A 23,451-nucleotide genomic window follows, 5' to 3' on the forward strand; every position below is an offset into this window, starting at 1 on the left:
CTTCCTCAGCTGCTTGCAAGTGACAGACGCTGCGGTCTTTTGGCTACGCCTGGGATGAATCAAACAGACTTGCTGCCATCCTCGGAGAGCCCGGTTGCTCTGGAAACTGGATTAGCGCCCTCCCGCTCCTTGCTGGCGCTCGAGCGTGCTGCGCAGCTTCTTATTTTCAGCTCCCACGGTACCCCAGTGATTCTCCCGAAGCAGCAAAGCACCGAGGGGAGCAAGAACAGCGAGGGTCCATCCTGCGCTGCCCCGTCCAAAACTGCACGATGGTCGCGCCCGACCCCCGCCACCCATAACTCCCCTAAACTAAGACCACTTTGCAAAACACATCAGTAGCGTTTTAGGTGTTTTAAGAACGTTACATAACAAAACAAAAACATTGGTTCTTTCTAACATCCCTACTTTATTCTGCTTTAGAAAAATGTCTGATATAATGCATTGAAATTTCACATATAAGGGCACTAAAAACCTGGAAATACCACTCGTAAGCAAACTGAAAACGTGACAGAGCCTGTAATTGATGAACCCTGTGGGTTGAGTGCCACCAGATACTCAGTCTTAAGAGTTAGTGGGCATGCAGGACAAACTGCATCTGCTCAAACAGTGACGTTATGAGGGAAGTCAACACTAAATTAAATTCCCACAGTGGAACAAATGCCTTTTAAGAATCGTGCCAATAAAGGCGACCTGAATATGCAAGGCTGGTCTTAGTTTATTATTTTTTTTAAATCTGTTTTTATTATTTTGCAAAACAGCGCTTGGCATCATACAGCAATGATTTACATCTTTACTGTACATCATAAGTCCTATTGCCCCCACCCTCCCTCCTAAAGAATCAACATTTCTTTACATTTTTGATATATTATCAGTCCCTTTACTGCAGACTTCTCGATGTGCTCACGCATATGTTATTAGAGGCAAGTTGAGAGCTGCTCAATGTCTGTGTGACAATGTGAACCCTATTAATAACAATAAGCCATCGCCATGAAGCCCCCTCCCTCTGCGTCCGGTGTGTCCAGGTCCTTAATTGCACTTTTCAATATCCAGAATGGTTCCTTCGTGTCTTGTTTCAGTATAATTGGGGGACCGTACCTACTGCTTCCCGTGCTTCTCATAGTACTCCAGTCATTCACCTCGGGGATAAACTATTAGGTCCATCCCTATTCTCTAACCGAGCAAGGGGGTCCCCTCTCGTGCCTCCCCGATAGAGCCCAATTTCCATTTCCCTATATTAGTTGTATGACGTTACAATGCATACTTTTACAACGCATGCCTTTACAACGCATTTTTCACATCGCAACATCCTTTACAACGCGTTCCATTACATCGCATGACACGACATCGCATTTTAAGAAACTACCTTTACAACGCATTCCATTACATCGCATACTACCATTACAACACATACCATTACATTGTTTTTATAGTAAATATTGGATAGTGTAGGGGTAAAAATTACTATTCTAACTCCAGGGGGTGCAACAGTAGGGTAAGTGTTGGATAGTGTAAGGGTAATTTGCGTTGTAATGACATGCGTTGTAGTGTCATGCGATGTAATGGTTGCGTTGTAATGGCATGCAATGTAAGGGAAGTTGCGATGTAATGACTGCGTTGTAATGGTAGTGCGATGTAAAAGTTGCACTGTAAAGGTTTTTTCCCCTATACTAGGCCCTCGCCTTGCTTTCCATTGGGCCGTGATCTCTCTTTTAGCTAGCAGTAGGCCCAGAAACGTACTCCTGATTTTCGTTCTTGGGGTATGCGGAAACCAGTGCAATAAACAGGTGCCCATATCAGTGTCTATGTGGCGCTCCGTAACTCCACAAAGCAGCTCCACCACCTCTTCCCAATATGTCCCTAACTGTCCACAACTCCATAACTTGTGATGCAACTCTGCTCCTTCTAGTTGACAGCATGGGCACTGGGCGATATCTGTTTGAAAATAGCGATTAATCTTGGCCGGGGTTGAATAAGCCCTATGTAATATAAAAAAGTGTATTGATTGGAATCTGGCATTCCTAGTACTCTTCCAGGCCCTCCAAATCAATTGCTCCCACGTTTATTCCGGTATGTCCTTCCAGAGATCCACCTCCCACTTTCTTCGTAAGTCTTGCAGTGGCTGCAGGCCTTCTGCAACCAGTCGTGTGTGTATGTATATATATATATATATATATATATATATATATATATATATCACCTTGACCGTCCCAGCCGCCATCACTACATATTGGCATGCCATAGAGGTGTTTGGTTCTAAAAGCCCTTCCTTCCAATGACGCTGTATCGACGAGACCAGGGCTGCATGTAACAAATAAAACCCTTGCGGCAGAACTTATCTGTCTTGCAGCGTCTGGAAAGGTAGCAACACCCCGTCTTCGTACAAATCACCCATCACCTGGACCCCCAGCATCTCCCATTCCGCCAGTGCTGCCCGATTTCCCCCCCCCCCATGTGGAAGAGCAGTACACATGCCCAATGGAATCTCCAGGGAATATGGACGAATAATTCCGGCTCTACGCTAGTATCTGTTCCAGCCCTGTCTCAACGTCCGCTCCTCAGCGGTAAGCAATCCCAGGCACAAGCGTTACTGTAATATTGTAAATGATTGCACGTGACGCGGGAGCCACCGGCCCTCAGGTCCATCTGGGCCCGAAACTCTTGAGCCACCACCTGAGTGAACCATTGTAGCTGAGCTGCCAAATAAGAGTTCAAAATCTGGCACCGCCAGGCCCCCATCTGCTCTTGGCCTCATCATTGTAGGCAAAGCCACTCTTCTGCCATTTCCCCATAAAAAACGCTAATCATGGATCGAAGCTGCCTAAAGGTTGCCCCCGGTATCCAAATTGGCAATGTCCTGAAATAATATAGCAGGCGGGGAGCACCAGCATCTTCAGGGGTGCCACCCTGCCAGCTACCGATAGGGGCAGCGCACTCCAAAACACCAGGTTTCCCCGTAGCACACTTAAGGCCCTTCCCACATTCCCTTCCAGCAAGTAAGCAGGTGCATGATTTATATTAGCCCCCAGATAGGGTAAGCAATCTGCTTCCCACTGAATTCCCGTTACTTGCGCAGGGCTCGCCGCTGACTGAAGCACTGGGAAGAGGCATGTCTTTCCCTAGTTAACCCCGAGATCCCTCCAAACACTCGCAGCAGGTTCGTCGCCCCCTCCAATTCTTTATCTGTATTGGCCAGGAAAATAAGGAGATCATCAGCGTATAGGGATATGTGCTGTTTGTCGCCCCGCAATGCCAGTCCCTGGTAGTGCCGCCCTATTCTAGCATGCACAGCCAACTGTTTAATGGCCAGCGCAAACAGCAGAGGCGACAGTGGACGTCCCTGTTGTGTTTCCCGACCTATGGAGCAGGCGGAGGACATCACCATCCCCGTCCGCACCCTTGCTGTCGCAGAGCTGAACAGTAACCCCGTCCATCACACAAATGCCTCCCCGAGGCCAAATGCACGCATAACTCGATACATATAGGGCTACTCCAGGCTATCAAATGCCTTTTCTATGTCCACCGATAATACCACCGCATCGGGGGACTTCCTGTGATCTGCATCCAATATGGGGAGAAGGCATCTTATATTAGAGGCTGCATTCCGGGTCGGGATAAAACCTGCCTGGTCAGGATGCACCAGATGTACCATATGGGGAAGGAGCCGAGTTGCCAGAATTCTGCTTAATATCTTATAATCAGACGTCAGCATAGATAGCGGGCGATACAGCAATCTGTCTAAAGGATCCCTTCCCGGTTTCGGAAGCGGGATAACGATAGCTTCTCTGAGGTTGGAAGCCTTCCCTCCGCTCGCGCCTCTTTATAAACCGTCAACAATCTTGGAGCTAGTATATCAATGTAACTCGAAAAAAAAACTCGATAGGCCAGCTGTGCCCAGTGTTTTGTTTCGCGCCATGTGTTTAATGGCCCCGCGTATTTCCCCCAGCGTAATGCCCTGCCCTAGTAGATCCTCCTGCTCCTCCTCCAGCTGTGGCAATGTTATATCAGCCAAAAATTCCTCGAGGGCATCATCAGTGCCCCTCAACCGGCATCTATATAAGTTATCATAATACTCCAAAAACAAATCGTTAATCCCTTTCTGAGTGCAAACCGGAGTACCCGACGGTGAATTCAATGCCAGGATAGGTGTCCCCCGGGGTGCCGGATTAGCTAGCCAAGCCAACAGCTTACCTGCCTTGTCTCGTGCTAGGTACCCCCTATAATCATAACATCGTAATCTCTCTATCTGGGTCGCCACCTCCTCCCTGGTACCTGACACTTCCTCCTGCGCCTCTGGGTTCTCAGGCCGCTCTCTCTCTGCAAGCGGTGTTCTGCCGATTCAACCTCACGCAGCAACATTCTCTGCACACCCGCCATTTTGGCAATGCACATTCCCCTCACCACCACCTTAAAGGCGTCCCACTCTGTCGCTACACTCGTCGCCGACCCCTCATTGTCCGTAAAATACTGCTCAATTCCCGTTCCTATGTCCTTACGGAAGACCGTGTCCTCCAGCACCTCCGGTCGTAGGTGCCACATTGGTTTTACAGGTATCTCCCGAACCCAGCTAATTGTTCGTAATAACGGATTATGATCCGATATTGTTCTTGCGAAATATTCACTATTGAGTACCTTTGCATGCACGTCCGGTGAGCACAATATGGCATCCAAGCGCACATGCAGTTCGTGCAATTCTGAGGAGTAGTAGTCACGGTCCTCTAGATGTTGCATTCACCATGTGTCTACAAGCCCCCACCTTTCCTGCCAGTCTCTTCTAGCTTTAGATATTCTGTGCACAGGTGCTTCCGGCAGCGGCAGATGCGACCTATCCATAGTTACGTAAGCTATTGAGTTAAAATCCCCTCCCAGTATCACAGCGCCAATCGAGTACAGTGCCAGTTTTCCCGACAGGTGAGTAAAGAAAGCCATCTGATCGACATTAGGGGCGTATATGCTGCACAATGTTACATCCAAGCCATTCAGTCCCCCCCCCTCCCCCCCCACCACAAATCTCCCTTCTGGGTCAACAGATTAGCGGATCATCTGGAAGGGCACCACCCCTGCTCTAACCCATATTAGTGCCCCCCTAGCAAACGCAGATTAAATTGTGCAATATACTTGCCCCCGCCATCGACGCTGCTGTGCCTTACTCTCCGCACGATCAATATGGGTCTCCTGCAGAAAGGCTATGTGCACCCCCTCCTCACCAAATACGCATGTACCCTGTGGCGCTTTCCCATTGTACGCATCCCTCTCACATTCCACGTTAGGCATTTAAAGTCAAGCAATGTCCCCATAATGATCTTCTACCTCTCGGAACCTCTGTACATTTTCAATGGACACACCGGCAGCCCCTACATCCCCAAACAACACACATAACATTCCCCAACAATCCCGCCCCAGAACAGGTCCTAACAAATCAGCACCCATCCAAACTCACAACTAAGTTTTCTCCCCAGTAGCTACCAGGAATCGCTAAATCCAAAACAAAAGAAGGGGGGGTGTCTAAGGGCCTAGTGACTCTGATTCAGAAGAGCCCGACCATCTCGCACCATACCCCACTCCCACTGAAGCCGCAGCTCCTGCTGTAGTACCCCGAGTTAAGGGATCCCCACCCCAGTGTCCCCCCCCCAGTTCCCCACTCACACCCCCCGAACCCCATCCCTCCAACCCGCCACTGTGCATAACAGGATTGTCAGTATGCAAAGGCACCCTCCAGTCCTTGAAAAAGTCTTACTGTACTATGCATCAGCGATCTCATCGGCAGTCCCTGGTGTGACATGAGGCATGGTGACAGTCGCCGCATCCGAATCCTCCGATGCTGTCCCTGCCGATCACTTCTCTGTGTCAGTAGCCCCCTTCGATTCTGATCCCTGCTCCTGAGATATCTCCGTCACTGCTTGAAGTACCACCATCCTTTCTTTTTCCGTCTGAGATATCGTTGGCTTCTGAGAACCGAACCTCCTTCTACCAGAACGCCGGGAGAGGCGCGGCGCCCCCGGCAGTCTCGGGGCTGCAGCCATCTTCTCCCCGTCCCGACCAGTAGGATTTTAGCCAGTCCCACGCTTCCTTAGGAGTGTAGAAGAAATATGTTTTACCGTCCATGGCCACTCTGTCGCGCCGGGAACATCAGTGAGTTTTGCAATCCTTCCGCACAGAGTGCTTTCTTGACTTCCAGGAATGAGGCCCGCTGTCGTTGCACTTCGAAGGTATAGTCAGGGAACAGCATCACACTACTATTATTCACACCGAAGGGACCCACAGAGCGTGCCCTATTCAGAAGTAGATCTCTATTTTTGTAGTGGAGCAAGCGTGCCACCTGGCCTGGGTGGTCTCCCAGGGTTCAAAGGACGTGCTGGTACCCTATGTGCCCTCTCCAAGGTGAAGAAGGGGGACAAACCCTCCGGGGCCACTTCCATACTCAACCAGGTCTCCCAATAGTCCACCATGTTGTCTCCTTCCACACCTTCCGGCAGTCCTACCACCCGTACATTATTTCTTCAATTCTGCCCTTCAGCGTGCTCAGCTCTCTTCTCCAGAGTCTGTAAGCGACGATGCACCTCTCCCATCTGTGTCTCCAGGGCCTTGTGTGCTGGTTCCAGGACTCCCAAGGTGGCCTCAGTCTGTTTCACCCAGTCTGCTAATTTTGCGTGGTCCGCCCGGAGTAGGCCCAGCCCCAACGACACCTGTGCTATATCCTGCTGGAGGGCGTCTCTAGTGTCCGAGATGGCCTTCAGGATCACCTCCACTTGCTGTTGCATCATCCCCTAAGGCTGTGATTCCGACTCCTCCATCTTCCGCTTCCTCTTCATGTTCCGGGGGTGCACCCCCCTGCTTGCCCCTCTGTTTTCCCCTTATCGTCCTTTCCACAGGTCCAACAGTCCTCCCGGAATTCTACCGAGTCTTTTCTAGTCCTCCGCTCTCGCCGGGTACTCTGTGCGACGTTCCCTGGTGTGGGACATCCCCACCTCAATTCCCAGTAGCAGTTGGTCACCACCCAGTCTGCAAGGTTCGCAGGAGTATCCCCTGGCTATTCCCCGCAAGTAGCGAGTACACTAAGTGCTGCAACCCATTCGTCTTCTGAAATCCAAAGTGGCCCCTCTCCTGGATCCACCCTCCGATACGCCAAGACCTTGAGGAGTAAACGCGGCCAACCTCGCCTGATGATTCCGGTCAAGTATCATACCAGCACACACTATGCCATCCGAATGTACTCTGTTGTCCAGGGCAACAATCCCCACACCTTGACCTTATCTTGTGGGGCCCAGCCTCCGTGTCCTCCTCCCAGTGCCACTCTGGAGGGCTGTACCATTTTGTTAACAGGAGTAAGCTGCGGTCTGCAGGCCGCCAGAAGTGGAGTCTACCAGTGCCTCTTCTATGCCGAGGGGCAGCTCAGGCATCCGGTTCAGAAGGGCCGCTCACTGCCCTATGGCCTCCTCATCCGACTCTCCGCTGCCACCACTCTAGTAGCTGTGCCAGCCAGCTCCGCAGGCTCCTGTGAAAATATCCTGGGGGCTTACACTTGGTTTTCTAACCACCGGTCCACTCCTGTATGGGGCGCTCCCACAGTGGCCTCCTGGTTATTGGCCTCACCTACGGCTCAAATGGTGATTGTGCCAGGAGCTGCACAGTCCCCCTTCATACCGCACCCTAGAGTCCCCAAGATGGTGGCCTCGCGTTCCCGTCAATCTGCTTGTTTCTCCCGCGAGTCTCAGTGCCCTCGAGGGGAGTTCTCTGCCATAATGCGCCCAGTCCTCCCCCGCTGTGCATCGGAGCTCCGCTCCGTCGCTCCTTTTTACTGTGGCCGCCCCAATCACCTCTCACGTCGCTGGGAGGAAGGGGGAGGGAGAGAGGGACCTCCGTGTTCCACCTCGGCAGCCGCCGCTCTAGGGTCAGTTCTGCGGCAAACCTCCAGGGCCGCTGGAGGATCTGCTTCGCTGGAGCATCTTTTCTCTGCCAGCCGATCCTCCGCTCATCTGGCCGTCGTGCTCCGCCTCGGAGCAGCTTTTCTCCCCTCAGCTCAGCGCCATTTTGGGCAGCCGGGGTCCCGCTCTGGTTCATCGTCTAGGTCCCAGGGATGACGTGTCCACCACCAACTGCCGTGGGCACCTCCAGGACAGTGCAGCACGGCGGTGGATATTCTTTTTAGGGGCGATATCGGCCCCCAGCCAGGAGAAATGTCTGGGTTGGCGCGGAGCTCTCAGCTCTTGCAACCATCCGCATTGGCTCCTAAGCCATGCCCCTAAAAGGCTGGTCTTGATACAAAAAGGCAGCTAGAGTAGCCAGATGCCTCTTCAGAGTGGCAACTGCCAAATTATTTTGAGCAAGTAGAAATGAGCATCAATACACTACAATTCATGCTTCCGATTGGGCTAGATATGTACATAGTTGTATGAAAGCAGATAAGCAGTGAGCAAAAGCAAATACATCATATATAGCTTCTTTTTCACTTGAGTAGGTTGATGCTATTTCTCCCCCTTCCAAATTTTGACGGTTAAGCTAGAGCTTAAGATAAGCCAGATGAATCCAGAATTGCTTTTTCGATTCTTAAATAGCAAATTTTACCAATTCGCTATTTAAGAATTGCAAAATGCAATGTGTGTAGAATTTGCAAAAAACATTGCGAATCCTTCATATTCCTTAATAGCGAATCGCAAATTACGATTCACTATTAAGGAATACCTTCCCATTCATTCCTACGTGCCTAGAGGCCCATAGGAATGAATAGGCTTGCATTCGCAATTTGCGAGTACAAAATAGGTACTTGCAAATTGCGCATTCAATTGCAAGGGTGCCAAAAGGACACCCTGTTGCACCCCTGAAATATTCATGTGTGCACATGTGGTGCACAGACATGCCCTAAGGTCATGTATGTGCGCCACATGCGACTTAGAAAAGTGCACTTTTTAAGGAATTTGCAAATTACCACTAACTAGAAGTTGGTGGTAATTTACGATTCCTAAAAGCCAGGTCGCAATTTTTTCTTGCTTCCTGCAATGCATTTGCAAAACAGGTAATCGCAAAAATTGCAATTACCTATTTGCAAATGTCTTTTGGGATGATACATCCCAAATGGCTTTTTCTCGTTCGCAAACGGGCTGATTCTGCGAATCAGCCCGTTTGATAGGAAAAATCGTGATACATCTGGTCCTAATACCGTTCTCATGTTGATACATAGTTAATTCTTCCATTCTCGCCAAGCATACATTTGTTAGTTATCCTCATGCATATATCTCTTCTATCGATTTGAAAAAAATTGTATTTATTTATTTTTTCAGAATGACCGCAATTCTCCCCCCTCCGAGATTTTCTGAAATTTTGCTAAGGCCCCTTACTCGTAAAGCATAGGACTTTTCCCCTTGCTTTCACCGGTTGTGTAGGAAGGTTGACCCCTGACTATGGTTGCCCCCAACTTTTTGCCTGGTGTTTTGCTGGTTTTCTGACTTAGTTGACCTGAGGCCCTGCTGTTCAGGACCTCAGGCCCACTGCTCTCTCTGTAAAATGGATTCCATGTACCTTAGGTACATATCTACATTGGATACTGAGCCACCTTATCAGTCCCTGTACAGTGTACCCTAGGTACCCAGGGCATAGGTGTACCCAGGGCCTACCAGGGGCTGCAGCATGTATTATGCCACCCCTGGCTGGCCATCCAAATCTGACACAACTGGCTGCTTGACAGCTGGGGCAAGGTGGTGTAATCACCCTTTGCTTTAGATATAGTATACCTATATCTAACCCTAAAATGGACACACAGATCTCCTATCAGTCACTCCTATGGCAGGCCTTAACAATCCTGAAGGCAGAGTGCTTGGAATCGTGTGAGATGGTGCTCTAGCATGAGCTGAGCCTGTCTGCGGCTTTCGGGATCCATCCCTTAGCCGTTTCCATGATATCGCATACCATATACTCTTAAGTGCATTATAATCCTCGCGGTTATGTGCCAACTCTGGTATCGCTTTATCAAAACATGTCGAGTAAGGTGTCATACGAATTGGAATACTAACCCCTCGCCAATTCTGGCGACGGGGTTAGCATTCCACCCTTCTAGAGGGACACGACATGCCTGTAACCTATAACCCGGTTAAAAGTCAGACAGAGCCTTAGCATCCACAAAATGGATGCTGCCACCGAGACACAAGTCTGCCCTCCTGCTGCTGGGAGTCCTCCCAGAGCAGGAGATAAGGACAAAGGGTTTCCTGCCAGGGGCGGTGCCAGCACCGTCCCAGACAGGGTTTTGTGTATTGTAGGTAGGCAGGGCTTTAGAGGAAGGTGACTGCACGTGGCACCCCGGTGCTCACTGTGCATAGGCTGGCTGGGACCAGTTCCAGGGTCACTCCAGACCCTGTGCTGGGGAAAAGCCCGCCAAGGAAGTGGGTGTAACCACCCCCCTCCTAGTCCCACCCATAGGGCAGGACTTAGTCGCGTGCCAGCCCCTTTTTACAGGATAAAGGTAGAGACTGGCCCCCTTCCAAATCAGATCATCTTTGAATCCTGAAACTACTTTCTGCGAAAGGAACTCAAGACTTCTTCCTAAGATTTCTCCCTTGTGACTAAGGAGTAGTCACCCTGCATCCGCAGGCACCATCTAAGAACACTGCGGTCTGCTGTAAGTCCTTCCTCCGGAATCCGACTGCCCAGCTCGACGAGAACCGGCTTCCCTGGCACCTCTGACCTCTACCCACCTCTACAGCCCAGCTGAGAACCGTGGGTGCGACGAGACCTCAAGGGACCGGCCATCTGCAAGACTGCACGACTTCTTTCCAGCAAGCCCGCCGAGTAATCTACTGGTGAGTGCTTTGGGGTCCGAGAAGCCCCGACTCTGAGCAGCTCCAGCTCCGAAGTGCAGCCCCCCAGCATCTCCACGATCTGCGTGGGGCCCTTCTGCTTTCCGCTGCTCACCGCGTTGTTTGGCTACTAGCCCGTTGGCTTGTGGCCTTCCTGACGACGCCCGACGACATTTCTGCTGCTGGTCTGGTTGCTCCAGACTGGCCCTTGCTCCCTTCCCGAAGAGGAGCACCCTGGACCCTCCTGGTCCACTCAAGACGCCATTTTGAGTCCACCGCGTGGGCTTGAATTAGCCAAGGCTTGTTGCCCAATCCTGGGTAACTTCGACGCCAACGACTTCATCCTTCGTGGGACAGCTCGCACCTCCATCCTGGTCGCCGACAACGCCTCCTGGTCCGAGAGACTGCAGAGCCCAGCAGCGCCCACTCACCTGACTGCGGTGACTTCGCCCGGTGCCATCCTGGTGCCCACTTAATCACTGGCTAGTGATTCAAGAACTTGGTCCCCTCTGCTTTCAGGTTTTCTTCTTCCTTGGTCCAGGCTTGGATCCATCGAACTTTCCTTCACTGGTCGCCTGCCAGCAACTTCTTCCTTCCAGGCTCCTGGTCCGGCAACGAGATCCCCGACGTCTTTTCAGACCTATGCAGCTGCAGCCCCTGGGCTAGGTAACTTCGGCACTCCGGTGTCCCAGCATAGCCTCACTATCCAAGGGTCAGGATCCACTGTCATTTTCTCCCTACCAGGTCGGGTTCGCCCGTGAACACTAACTTTGTGAATTCTAGCTTCCATAGACTTTGTCCCGCATCCCGCGTGAGAGTGCACACTCTGCACCCGAGTCCCCTAGGCCTCCTAGTAGTAATCTAACGATTCCCTAGTCCAGTCCTAGCGATTCCAAAGCCTATTAGAACTGTTACTTACCTGCTAGTAATTCGCATTCCACTTTTAGCGTATATGGTTTTTTCGTGCCCCTCGGGCATTTGTGTAACGTGCTAACTTAAAAGTATTTTCGTAAGAGTTTTGTTGTGTGCTTAGCACCCTGTCCTCATAAAGAGTACAGGGTTGTTGTGATTCTAATAAATACATTGTTTATTTTCATAACACTTGTGTGGTGTCCTTTCACTGGGTGTTCAAGGGGTAATGTGATGGTAAAACAGCTGGCTTAACACGCCCTCTAGAGTCTTAGCCTTAGACTGCTCGTATCCATGCTACTAGGATAGCTGGTCTATAAGGTTGACTTACAACCAATCATCAATAAGGGTTGTTTGGACTGATATATAGTGATCACTAGAATAGTGAGCACTGCACATCAGGCCAACTTCTCACAGGTTGTATCTTATGTACCCAACCCTCATAGGAAGGAACTTCAATTGTTTTCCATTTTTGGAGAATCAAGTATTTAGCCATGAAGGATGCAATGATAAATAACTGGTTTTGACGTACACTGAATTACATATCCCAAAAAGGGCTCCCCAAGGATCAGGTGTTACTGGACCTTGACTGTTACGCTGATCCATTAAAACACAGAATTCCAAAAATTATTTAAAACTGGGCAGGTAAAACATACATGTAGCCAATCGCCTTTAGCTAGGCCACATCTAAAGCATAGCTCGAATGCTGATGGAAACATTTTATTTAAGCGAGATTGCATATAGTACAACATCTATTTTGAGAGAAAAGCTATTCTTTTGAAGTTGTCTCCTCAAATGGCTTTAGAGGCCCACTAATTGTATTGATTCCAAGTAGAAGCTTCGCTCCTACATCCGGTGGAAATCTTGATCATATCTAAAGTTGCTGGTACCATTTACCAATTCCGATAGTAAGCTTAGCGGCTATTGGAAGTCAGCACATCTCTTGGGTGTAGAACTTTTTGGAAAAAGTGGTAACGTTGGAAGTATGAAAAAAACATTGTATCTGAAACGGTTGAATTACTCAATTGAATCTGCCACCAGGGTATCATAGCACCACCTTTTCAACCCATTTCCTGTATCTTATGCATCAGCAGTCGCTGTCATCAAGGTGGGTCCCTTCTCCAACATAGTCTGAGATTAAAGTTTTATTCAAGTGCCAACTTTATCAATCCTAACCCTGTCCTCTGTGTGCCAGAGCGTGCCTGTAATTCGAACAGAAATTAGATGGTATGGAGGTATGGATATATATATATATATATAATCATAGATTGTGTTTCACACACCTCTTCTATTTTTTCAGGTGAAATTTACCAGCAAGTAACAGCTGTATCTGGACCACCTAGCACAATGCTAGACTACTTCCTGCAACCTTCAGAGTATTGGGAAGCACACAGAGGACTGCCAGCTGTAGCCACCATCACAGCTGAGATTTGAGAGAGGATGGTCTTTGGGAAGAGAATATCCTACATCTGGAAACAAAGTGCTATTCTCCTTCTGTTCTCAGTGATGCTGTATGTCTCATGTGGCCAATGTGTTTTTGTTGTGGTGAACCAACCACAACGCACTTATTTGTAAAGCAGAGTTAGCCTCGAGTCAAAGGTTGTGGATTACTGGGAGAGAGTCTTCTGGCTTCATGTCTTTAGTTGCCATTTCTTGAGGCTGATCACTTTCCTTTTGGTGCTGGATCATGCATAAGACCATTCAGTATGTGCCACACTAAATAAAGAGACTGGACAATATTGCTGACAACCGGGCATTGTAGACAAGTGTCCTGCTTTTACTGTTTCTACCTTAAATGCCTACAAAAGCAGAAGTTGAACAAGCATTGGAAATGCAATAGGTCTCGCAGCATTAGAGTTAGTGCTTTTAGAATTGTTTATGGTTTTTTTTTGTAAATCTTTAGCATTTTTGTTTCCTGTAGCCAATGCTAAAGAATTACAAATAAAAAAAGCCATAAACAAATCTAAAAGCTCTAACTCAAATGCTCCGAGACCTATTGCACTGTGTGAGGGTGAGGGGTTGAGGGTGAGGGGTTGAGGGTGAGTGAGGGTGAGGGTGAGTGAGGGTGAGTGAGGGGTTGAGGGTGAGTGAGGGTGAGGGTGAGTGAGTTAGGGTGAGGGGTTGAGGGTGGGTGAGGGTGAGGGGTTGAGGGTGGGTGAGTGAGGGTGAGTGAGGGGTTGAGGGTGAGTGAGGGTGAGTGAGGGTGAAGAGTGGTATACAATTACAATAGGGTGTGGCTACACCCAATGTTTAGCCCAGGTACCACCTTGCGGGCCTAGCAGCAGTGCGCATGGAGGACTGCATTGCCCCCAGCGCGATGGTTCATATGGCAGCAGGAGTGGAGCAATATGCGGGAGGGTAGGTTAATGATGTGTGAGGATAGGAGGGTTGAAAGTGTTTTGTCTGGGGCTGGCTCAATGGTTGTTAGAAAATTGCAATTCGTGAGTGGCAGGCTAAGCTCGGAGGGCGGACAGGATCACAGAAGACGCAAGTTAGTCAATGGGGCCCGCTAGGCAACCGTAGGCTATAGTGGGGACCATAGGGAAAGTGATGTGGCCTATGCACAGAGCTGCCGACTTGGGAGTGGCTCAACATCCTGTGATCCTGCGCAGATGATTTACTCTTCTCGGAGTAAAACAAACCAGGTATTTGGCATGGGGTGACGCACCGAGTATCAGGAAGAAGGTTTCAATGGGGAGTCGGGTTAAAGGGTAGACAAAGGCGCACGAGGGGCGAGCGCGAGTGGCGGGGGGCTGCTGCAGGAGCCTCAGCTTAGGAGTTGTCTCCCAGAGTACTGACGAAGAGGAATTTGGCCTGGAGAGACGCAACGGGGGGAGGGTGGGGGGCATAAAAACGCTTCAATTTCGGAGGCAGGTTAGAGGGAGAAAAAGCACAGGAGTGGGAGCGAAGAGAGTGGCGGGGTATGGGGGGCCTCGTTTTGGTGGCTTAAGGAAGGGCAGCAAAGCGTCTAATTACAAGGTTAAGGCGGGGAACCAGGCTGCGCACGAGGAGGCTCGTGCAGATAAGAATGGAGTGGGTCGGTCGGGTTACAGTACATTGGGTGTTCCCCCACATGGGGGGTGGGGGGGGCGTTGCGCCCCCACCCCCATGTCACATGACCGGGGTCTGCTGGAGCAGGTAGGAGCCCTTTAAACTCCAGCAGTTTCATTAGCTGGATGCCTGCTAGGTGAGTCACCGTTGAGGGGGCGGGCCCTTAAGGAGGATGAGATCTGGGGGGAGGGGAGAGAGATGTACGTGAGAGAGAGAGAAGGCACACGAGGCAGAGAGACACCAATCACACGCACTCGATGAATCCTGATGAGTGGCGCTAAGTTTCCAAGGCGTTTCTTGCGACAGAGCAGCTCTGCAGGGGCCCCTGGCAGGGGCCCGGGACAGAGACTCACTCCCTCCAGCCCGCAGTGAATAACAAGCGTTGCAGTGAAAATAACGCGCTTATGTTATGCGCGCCTTGCTGTTCAGAAGTAAATAAGTTGTAAGTAAATGGGATGCACTGACCCCATTCTGCAATTTAAAATCCTGTAGGAGATGGTCTCACACTGCCGCTGAAAATGGACCCTAAAAAGGGACTAATGTCTTAAAGAAATGTCTTAAACTCTTTTAACCTAATAAATAATGGTTCCGCTGTCACCTCTGGTAGAAACCTCTGAGCTAAGAAATCACAAATGTTAAATGCAACTACGGTGATGTGCTGCGACTTAAGGAGGGGTAATTTTATGCGCTTACCTATTCGCCAACTAGTGGTTCTGCACTCGTGGCTGCTGGCCTGCGACTCCGTGTCTGCTGTTGGGAGTCGAATCAGCGTGTGATGCAAGGGGGCGTGTTTAGATCCGGAAACGGCGTTGCGCGAGTGCTGTGTATAATAAAGTTATGTGCGTAAGAGATAGTGTAAGCCACGATAAAAACAATAATGAATAAAAAAGAGAAGTGACATATGTTGTTAATCGGACGCTGTGTGCGCTGGGCAAAATAATAAAATAAAAACAAGACGGAGGGAAGAGAGGGGAGGGGGGAGGAGAAATGCGACACCGCGGGAAGGGGAGGGGGCGGAGCGGGTAAAATAAACAAGACGGAGGGAAGAGAGGGGAGGGGGGAGGAGAAATGCGACACGGCGGGGAGGGGGCGGAGCGGGTAAACAAAGACGGACGTGCACGCGCTTTTAAGCTCAATGCGCATGCGCATTGAGCTTAAAAGTCACGGGCACTGCAAGGAATCGCCACGATTCCTTGCAGTGTGGATAAAGAGTGGATAAGTCCCAATACTCTCGCCTTGCTCGATGCGCATGCGCATCGACAGGCGAGACCTAAAAATCATAAAAATGTTACTAGACCTGCAAGTCTAGTGACATAAAAAATCTATTTGACCTAATTGCAATGCTCTTGACCCCTAAACTGGTTTCAAATGATGTGATCCTGGGCAAATATTTTAATTTACTGAGCCACTGTTTTCTTAATTATCCAATATGAGAGCACCTTCAAATGTGCAAGTTCAGCATGTCTGCTGTCCAAAAAATAATTTTGTTTGATTTGAGAAACTGAACTTTTGCTCCATTTATAATACAAATCTAGCCACATATAGTATACACATTGTTGGACTTGAGCCTTTTTTTCAGGTTCACCCCTAGACTGTTTGCTTTTAGCCTCTGGCATGGTGGTAGTGATTTTAGGCCTCTGCGCACTTTAGCACTGTGGCCCAGTGTAAAGTGTGTGCGCTCTCTAAGTGTGTGTAGTGAGATTGGCCTGCCCTCCCATAGGAATGCATGGGGGATATGTGTGTCCATGGTAGTTCCTGATGTGTGGGGAGTGCACGGGTGAGTTTGGTATGTGCGAACTCGTGAGATTAGATGCTACGTGGTGTGCGCGGATTTAATGTGTCTAGTGTGGAAGTGCCACTTTTAGAAGTTGGCCTGTCTGTGCAGTAAATGTGAATTGACTGTCTGGCTTGTGATTGGCTGGAGCTGGCTGGTGTGCCTGGCTCCAGGAGTCAGGATGGGTCTGCCCCTGTGATGAATGGAGAGATCTGCATGTTGATGGGAGGGAGGAGTGCACCTGGGACCTGAATAGGGCTGGGCCTTCCCTCCACAATGCTGGCTCCACCCCCAGTGGTGTGTCTGATGTCCCTGGCATGTCTTGTGAATAGAGAGGGGAGCTGAGCAAAACAAAGTGCTCCAGAACCAGTTGCATCTGGTTCGCCCTTTTCCTGCACCTTTGTAGACATAAAAAGGGGCTGTGACTCCATGAAAAATGTTCTTGTCTTGGACTGGAATCTGCCAGGGGCGTGCTGCTGCTGGGGGATCAGGGGACGGCTTACCTCCCTGGGCCCTGCCCCTGGATGCCTGGAGGACTTCTTGGGGACCCCCTGTCTTGCCTGAGGATGACTGGGGGACTTCTCCTTTCCCTAGAACCCTTTTGACTTTTGCCCTTAAACTCTCCAGGACTTTGCTGCAACCTTTAGCGCCCTGGGAGCGCTGTGCTCATTTTCCTTGTGGCCCTGTAAGAGGGAATCCCCAGCTTAGGGATTCCCCCCGTGGCCCCTTCATGGCGGGTGCCCACCCCGCTTATTTTAATATTTGGAAGCAGGTGCCCACCCTGCTTTATGGCCATGTTTTTATGTCTTAATTGCACGGGTGCCCACCCCGTGACTTTGCCCGCTTATTCAAGCCTTTACGCTCGAGTGTCATCCCGCGTTGTGGCCCCCTTCCATTTGTATTGTTAACCGCGAGGGAGCCTACCCCTCTTGCGGCCGAAGCGAAGTCCCAGCTGGCCCGGGAACACCCCCGTGATGTCACTGGCAGCGCCGGGCTGGGATTGGACCCAGCGCGGGGCATTGCCTAGAAACGGGAGAGCTTGCGGCCGGAGAGAAGTTTGACTGTATCCGGGAGAGGACGGAAGGCTACCCCGCCTCCCCGCGTGTTGGCAAAGAGTCCGGGTCCCAGGAGGGGGCCCGGGTGAAGAGCGAGGCTGCCCCGGGCAGCGAAGCACACACGGAGAGAGTCCCCGATGAGAGGTGGGGGGCCCTCGGGCTGCCCCGTGTCTCCGAGCAGCGCAGAGTGCCACGAAGTAGAGACTAGCTAGCGGAGTCCCCCCTGTTGAACCCAGTGAGTGATGGCTGGGCAGGGGGGTACGGCTGCGTTGCGCGACCGCTCCTAAGAGAAGGGGGGGGGGAGTTTATTTCCAGAGCCAATGTGGCTCCAACGCCCGGGGGCCTTATTGGTGCACAGCTCCCCGTGAGCTGCAACGATGGGCATGATTTGTTCAGATTCAAGAGGGACCCCATGGCCATGCCCGCATTTCTCGCCCCCATTGCTCCCTGAGCCTAGGTGGCGCCAACGTGTGGCCACATTTATTTACCCGGGCCTAGAGGGGCCCATGAGTTATTAGGGGGCATAATTTGTGCTAAAGAGCCTTGGCGGCTCCATCAGTTACCAACATTATTCCAGGAGCCAGAGTGCTCCCAGGCACATTGTTATTTGTAGAGCCTAGAGGGCTCCCACGTTTGCACATTTTTGTCCTGAGGGCCATTGAGAGCCCCTGCCGCATTTTCTAACTTTCTCAGCTGCCCAGCAATTAGTGGGCAGCTGCACCGTTTAGGTTTTCCTTCTATTGTTAGGGGACATGTTGAACCCAGGACTGAGACACACTCATTTGACCCATCTCTGCCTGCACAGCTGCGTTTAGGCATGCTTTTGAGACTCCCAGCTGCCCAGCAAGTAGTGGGCAGCTGACACGTTTAGGTTTGCGCCAAGTGCGCCCCCCGTGACCGTCGCTGCATTGGCAGCGCGCCCTGACTCTAGACAGAGGGCATTTGAGCCCCTTAGGGATGGCCAGTTGGCCCTGGGGACTATTAGGTTTATGGGGCATAAGGCCCTAGTGTGAGTTATATAGGTGCTAGGAAATGTGATGTTTATAGTATGTGTTATGCACCTTGATTTATGCTTATAGATGTGCTTTTAATGCTTATTAGGTTTTACCTCTTGTCTGATGTTTATTCCTCTACTATGGTCTAGGTTGGATTTATTCCCTACTACTTGTTCAAAGTCAAAATTTGTATTGTGTGATTATTCCCTACTACTTGTTCAAAGTCAAAATTTGTATTGTGTGATTAATTAAAACCATTACAAACCGCTCCGAAGAAAGCAATAAAAAAGCTGCATAGACGAATGTCATTATCGTGCAATAAAAATGATCAATGTACATCACTGTTTTATATTACAAAAGGTGCGTGGCAATAAAAATCAATTATTAAAATTGTTTTAACAATTTTAAAACTCAAGTAGCAGATTTGAACATGATGTACCCCTTGAGAGGTATTGGGGAAATTTAACGTGAACTTATATTTACTCTACGTCAGCTTGCAATAGGAGAGTATTGACAAGTTTCATGAATTTAACTCCTCGGCAAGCCAGGATACACCACGAGCCCTCCAGCCAGCGTATCACTGCTTGCCTGCTGGACCGAATGTTCAATTCTTTAAAAATAGATTTCAGATATTGTCTCCTTTGGACTTGAATGGCTGGACAGGCACATAGTAAATGGATTAGGGTTTCATTTTTTAATCCACATAGTCGACAGGATTCTGAATTAAAAGCTGGTTTCCATGAGGGGTATAGGTCCTTAGAGTCATGCACGCCCATTCTAAACTTTATGAAGCACATTTTTAAGTAGGAGCTAAAATGGACGGATAGATAAGCTTGTGGCTTTGAAAACCTATACGAGTTTATAACTGTCCACCCATGCCGCCTCTTTGTGAGCGCCATTTTGTCCTCCAGTAAAGATTTGTTTTTGGCTGCGACGTTGATTGTTTTGATGAAAGTTCCTCTTTCCATCCCTTTGTCCCATATTGATTGTAGATCCAACTTGACCAGAGAGTTGCTCAGGAAGCTACCCCAGGAATTTGGCGTTTCAAGCTCCCTCTCAGACTTGATTTCGTCCCAGCATAAGCTGTTCAAAGTGCACGGGTCAGAGGAGCGGAATGTGTGACATAGTTTTATAAAGGTGCTCATTCCCCTGTACTTCTGATGCTGGAGGCCGAATTCCAGTCTGACCTGGGCGGGCGAGGCACATTTCGGCAGATCGAAAACAGCTTTGTAAATTTTTGACTGCAACTCATTCAGCAGATGCGAGTCTTTGACGCACCAAGGAGCCAAACCGTAAGACAAGCTGGGTTGGATTAGGGCGTCCATCACATTTAACAAATGGGAATGGTACGGGCAGTCCATTTTTTTACGGATCATTCTGTAAGCGTACATCAATGATTGTGCCTTAGCTTTGAGTGCCAGTTTATGTTCTTTGTGAGTCGCACCCTGCCCAATTATTATGCCCAGATATTTGTATGAGCTGTTTTCTTCAACGTTAGCCCCTTTGACCGTCCATTTAAACTTTGATTTTTTGCTGTCAACCAAGCGGACGATATTTGTTTTTTCTTTGTTTAGCTCTAGCTATTCCTTGTCCAAGTAGGCTACTAGATTATTTATTGATCTCTGTAACCCAACTGGGGTTTGACTCAGCAAGACTATATGGTCCGCGTATTGTAAGATAGCAACTGGTTCGTTTGCCAGTTTCGGGGATGACAGTCTGATTTTTCTATATATGGAGCAATGTCAGATAAAAACCAGATTGAAAAGGCTGGGGGCAAGGACGTAGCCTTGTTTCAGGCCACTATGAGTGTAGATGCTTGCGGTGGTGCTCAACCCGTCACCCAGCTTGACTCTTGCCCAGGTGTCAGTATACAGAGATAATGGCATTGAGCAATGTATTCGGCGGGCCCCATGAATTGAGTTTTTTCCATAGCTGACAGGTTATGTTATTAAGTTTCTTTCCTAATGCACTGTATGTTTAGGAGATTATGGTCCACCCTATATGTTCGCTTATGAGGTTGGCGCAGAATAGAAATCTCGCCTTATGTGATACTGTACCTGCTATGATTTAGGCTACAGTATTGAGTTTGCCAGTGGTTACTGGTTGTGTCCTGAGATTATGATATGTTCCTATTTTTACTATTCTTGACCAAGTGCTAATTCTGACAGTGGCCCTGCCATGTGTAAATAATCCCCTGTAAATATTGCCCGTGCCAGTTGGCACAGTGTATATTGTGTGATTACCATCTAATGTGTTTTATGATAATACAAAGGCTATTTTTATATATAACCTTGTGTGTAGTTCCTTTTGTGGTGTGCCTAGTAAGTTGTTACTGTGTGTGTTGCGCAAATGCTTTACACATCGCCACCGGGATAAGCCTGACTGCTCGTGCCAAGCTACCAAGGGGGTGAGCAGGGGTTATCTTTGGCGTGTAACTCCCTTTCCCTGACTAGAATGGTGGTCTCTGCCTGGCTTTGGCCCAAGCCTTAGCCAGCCAGAGATCCCCATTTCTAACACACATGAACTCCGACTTGCCTCTTAGTTCGTTAACAGTATTGTCAACAGGGTGGGGGATGGCATATTTCACAAATTATGTTTTAATAAATACATAACTAAAGCATGAAGTGGTATCGCACTGTAATTTGCAATCAGCAGATTTATCATTGAAATCGCCACAAGATTTCCCACTGACATCCAGGTATACTGATAAAAGTATACTGTGTATAAACAATGTTTGCCATTTGCACATAACAAAGTAGTGTTCTGATTTGTTTTGCTCCTATTTAAATGTGTTTACATCACCCTTCTCATTTACGAAAAATGTGCTTGAGTAATTCCTGATATATTTTGAAATATTTTTACTATTCATATACAAGCTATTTAAATGTTAGAAAAAATACTGACATCTTACAGCCTTTTGTTTGACAGTGATTGTCAGACAGCTCACCTGTCAAAAAACCTCTGACTGTAGTAAAAGAAAGAAAAATAAACTAAATTTACCAAGCAGCAATTAGTAAAAGACAAACTGACATTTTACCTCTTTCCATGAACAGAAAGAGACAAAAACAAGATTTAAAAGAATCTTTATTGCTCGTTCACTTTCTGTATACACAGAACAGATGACCAAGTGAGTGGATAAAGAGAAATTTAGGCGGAGAGACCAGCTGTGGTGACTGTAGGCTTGACTGGGAGAGAAGGAACACCCAGGCTGATGCCATAGCATTGGTGGGTGCTGTCTGCACTGCTATTGGGTTGGCTTCCGTCGGTGCTGCTGGCAGGGCTGCCTGTTGTGCAACTTGGATGAGAAACGAGTGGGAAAGAATTAGTTAAATCAAGCCTCTCTGGGTGCTGCCAGTATTACAGCTATTCATAGGTTTGTCATCTCTTAATGACACCAGTCCCTGATGTGCATGGAAAATCTTTTAATGCAGGTACACTGATCTGCTAGTAGCTTTTAGTTAATTTTGTTTTTCTGAAAGCAACACAAGATTTGCAAACACGTTTCCCAAATATTTGAGTACTGGAGTTGGAATAGCAGATCAGCTTCTCCTAGCACAACAACAGTACTTGGTGTGTGCTGGTGGTGCACCAACACTTAATTCAGGGAGGTGGAGGGGCGAGAACAGAAAGAGATACCAGGTTGTCTGTCCCTATTTTTTTAGTTCCAGTAAGATCATGGAAACAGAAGGACTTCCAGTAGAGTGATCGTTCAGCATATTGGTTAACCTTTTTATTTCTACAAACTATACTGGAAATAAAAGAACTGCTTTTTACACTCTCAGGCAGCGTGCATGCTGAGTTGGCCGGATAGTAGCTAAGGGGGCAGTCCTAAGATTTTTGGGTCTGTGCAGAAAGTGAATGTGACAGGCCCCTCTAATTTGCTTATGGATTGACATCACAGAACATGATATCACAGGAAGTGCCATCATTGAACTAATAATACTTAATGTTGAAGTGAGATTCCAAGAAAAGTTATTCTGATGTGGATGTAAGAAACAATAAAAGCATAAATATTAACCTGAATTAAATAAGTACATACATTTTAAATCTCTTACGTGGAAATCTACATTAGTCACAGTAGATGGAAAAATGTGGCCCAGGTCTCTTCAAAACGTATATCTTTACTCCAATTGTAATATTTTTTTCAGTTTAGTTCATTACTAGATATGCGCTATTTCTATAGTGCAAATCTAAGCCAAAAAGCAGTGGAGAGCTTTGCAGGGTCAAAGGTGAAGCCACAGTTAAGGATGGGTAGCTGGTTTGTGGACTGTTACTGCATCATGATGTAGTGCTCTTGAGAGAGGTAAGTATTCAGATATTTCCCAAACTGAAGCTATGTTGAAGCTGTCTGGATGGCTATGGGGATATCATTCCAGAACGTCAGTCCATAGCTGGAGAATGTTGTAAATCAGTCTTTTCTGTGTGATGACCCCAGATATTTCGCCTCTTGCTGGACCCGATATTTTTGCTGGTTTTAGAACTTTGTACACTTTACCCCGCTACCCAGTCGTAAACTGCCTGTACTCCCCTTTAAACATGGCTGAATTGGCATACTCCTAATTGGTAGATTTAACTGCCCTTAAAGTCCCTAGTATATTGTGCAAACTGAACCGAGGGTTTGAAAGTTGGCATACTCCTAATTGGTAGATTTAACTGCCCTTAAAGTCCCTAGTATATTGTGCAAACTGAACCGAGGGTTTGAAAGTTAAACACCACTAGTGGGTTGCAGCACCGATTGTGCCATCCGCTACAGAAATAGCGCTAACATGACTTCATGCTTACCATTGTAGACTGACTGTAGCAGTGTAAAAACTGCAGTTTGACCTGTCAAAATGACCCCTTTGATAGGTGAAAACCTCCCCTTTAAATATTAATAAAACCCC

General features: G+C 48.5%; 1 long non-coding RNA gene across 1 annotated transcript in view; it reads left to right on the top strand.

The window, feature by feature from the left end:
- LOC144782839 (uncharacterized) overlaps positions 1 to 13,509 on the top strand; it is a 58,203-nt gene extending 44,694 nt beyond the window's left edge. The window contains exon 3 of the long non-coding RNA XR_013601284.1: positions 12,994 to 13,509. This is a non-coding gene — a long non-coding RNA (uncharacterized LOC144782839). The remainder of the gene's footprint in view (positions 1 to 12,993) is intronic.
- The last annotated feature ends 9,942 nt before the right edge of the window (positions 13,510 to 23,451 follow it).

The sequence above is a fragment of the Lissotriton helveticus genome, chromosome 9 (genome assembly GCF_964261635.1).
Source record: "Lissotriton helveticus chromosome 9, aLisHel1.1, whole genome shotgun sequence".
NCBI lineage: Eukaryota > Metazoa > Chordata > Amphibia > Caudata > Salamandridae > Lissotriton > Lissotriton helveticus.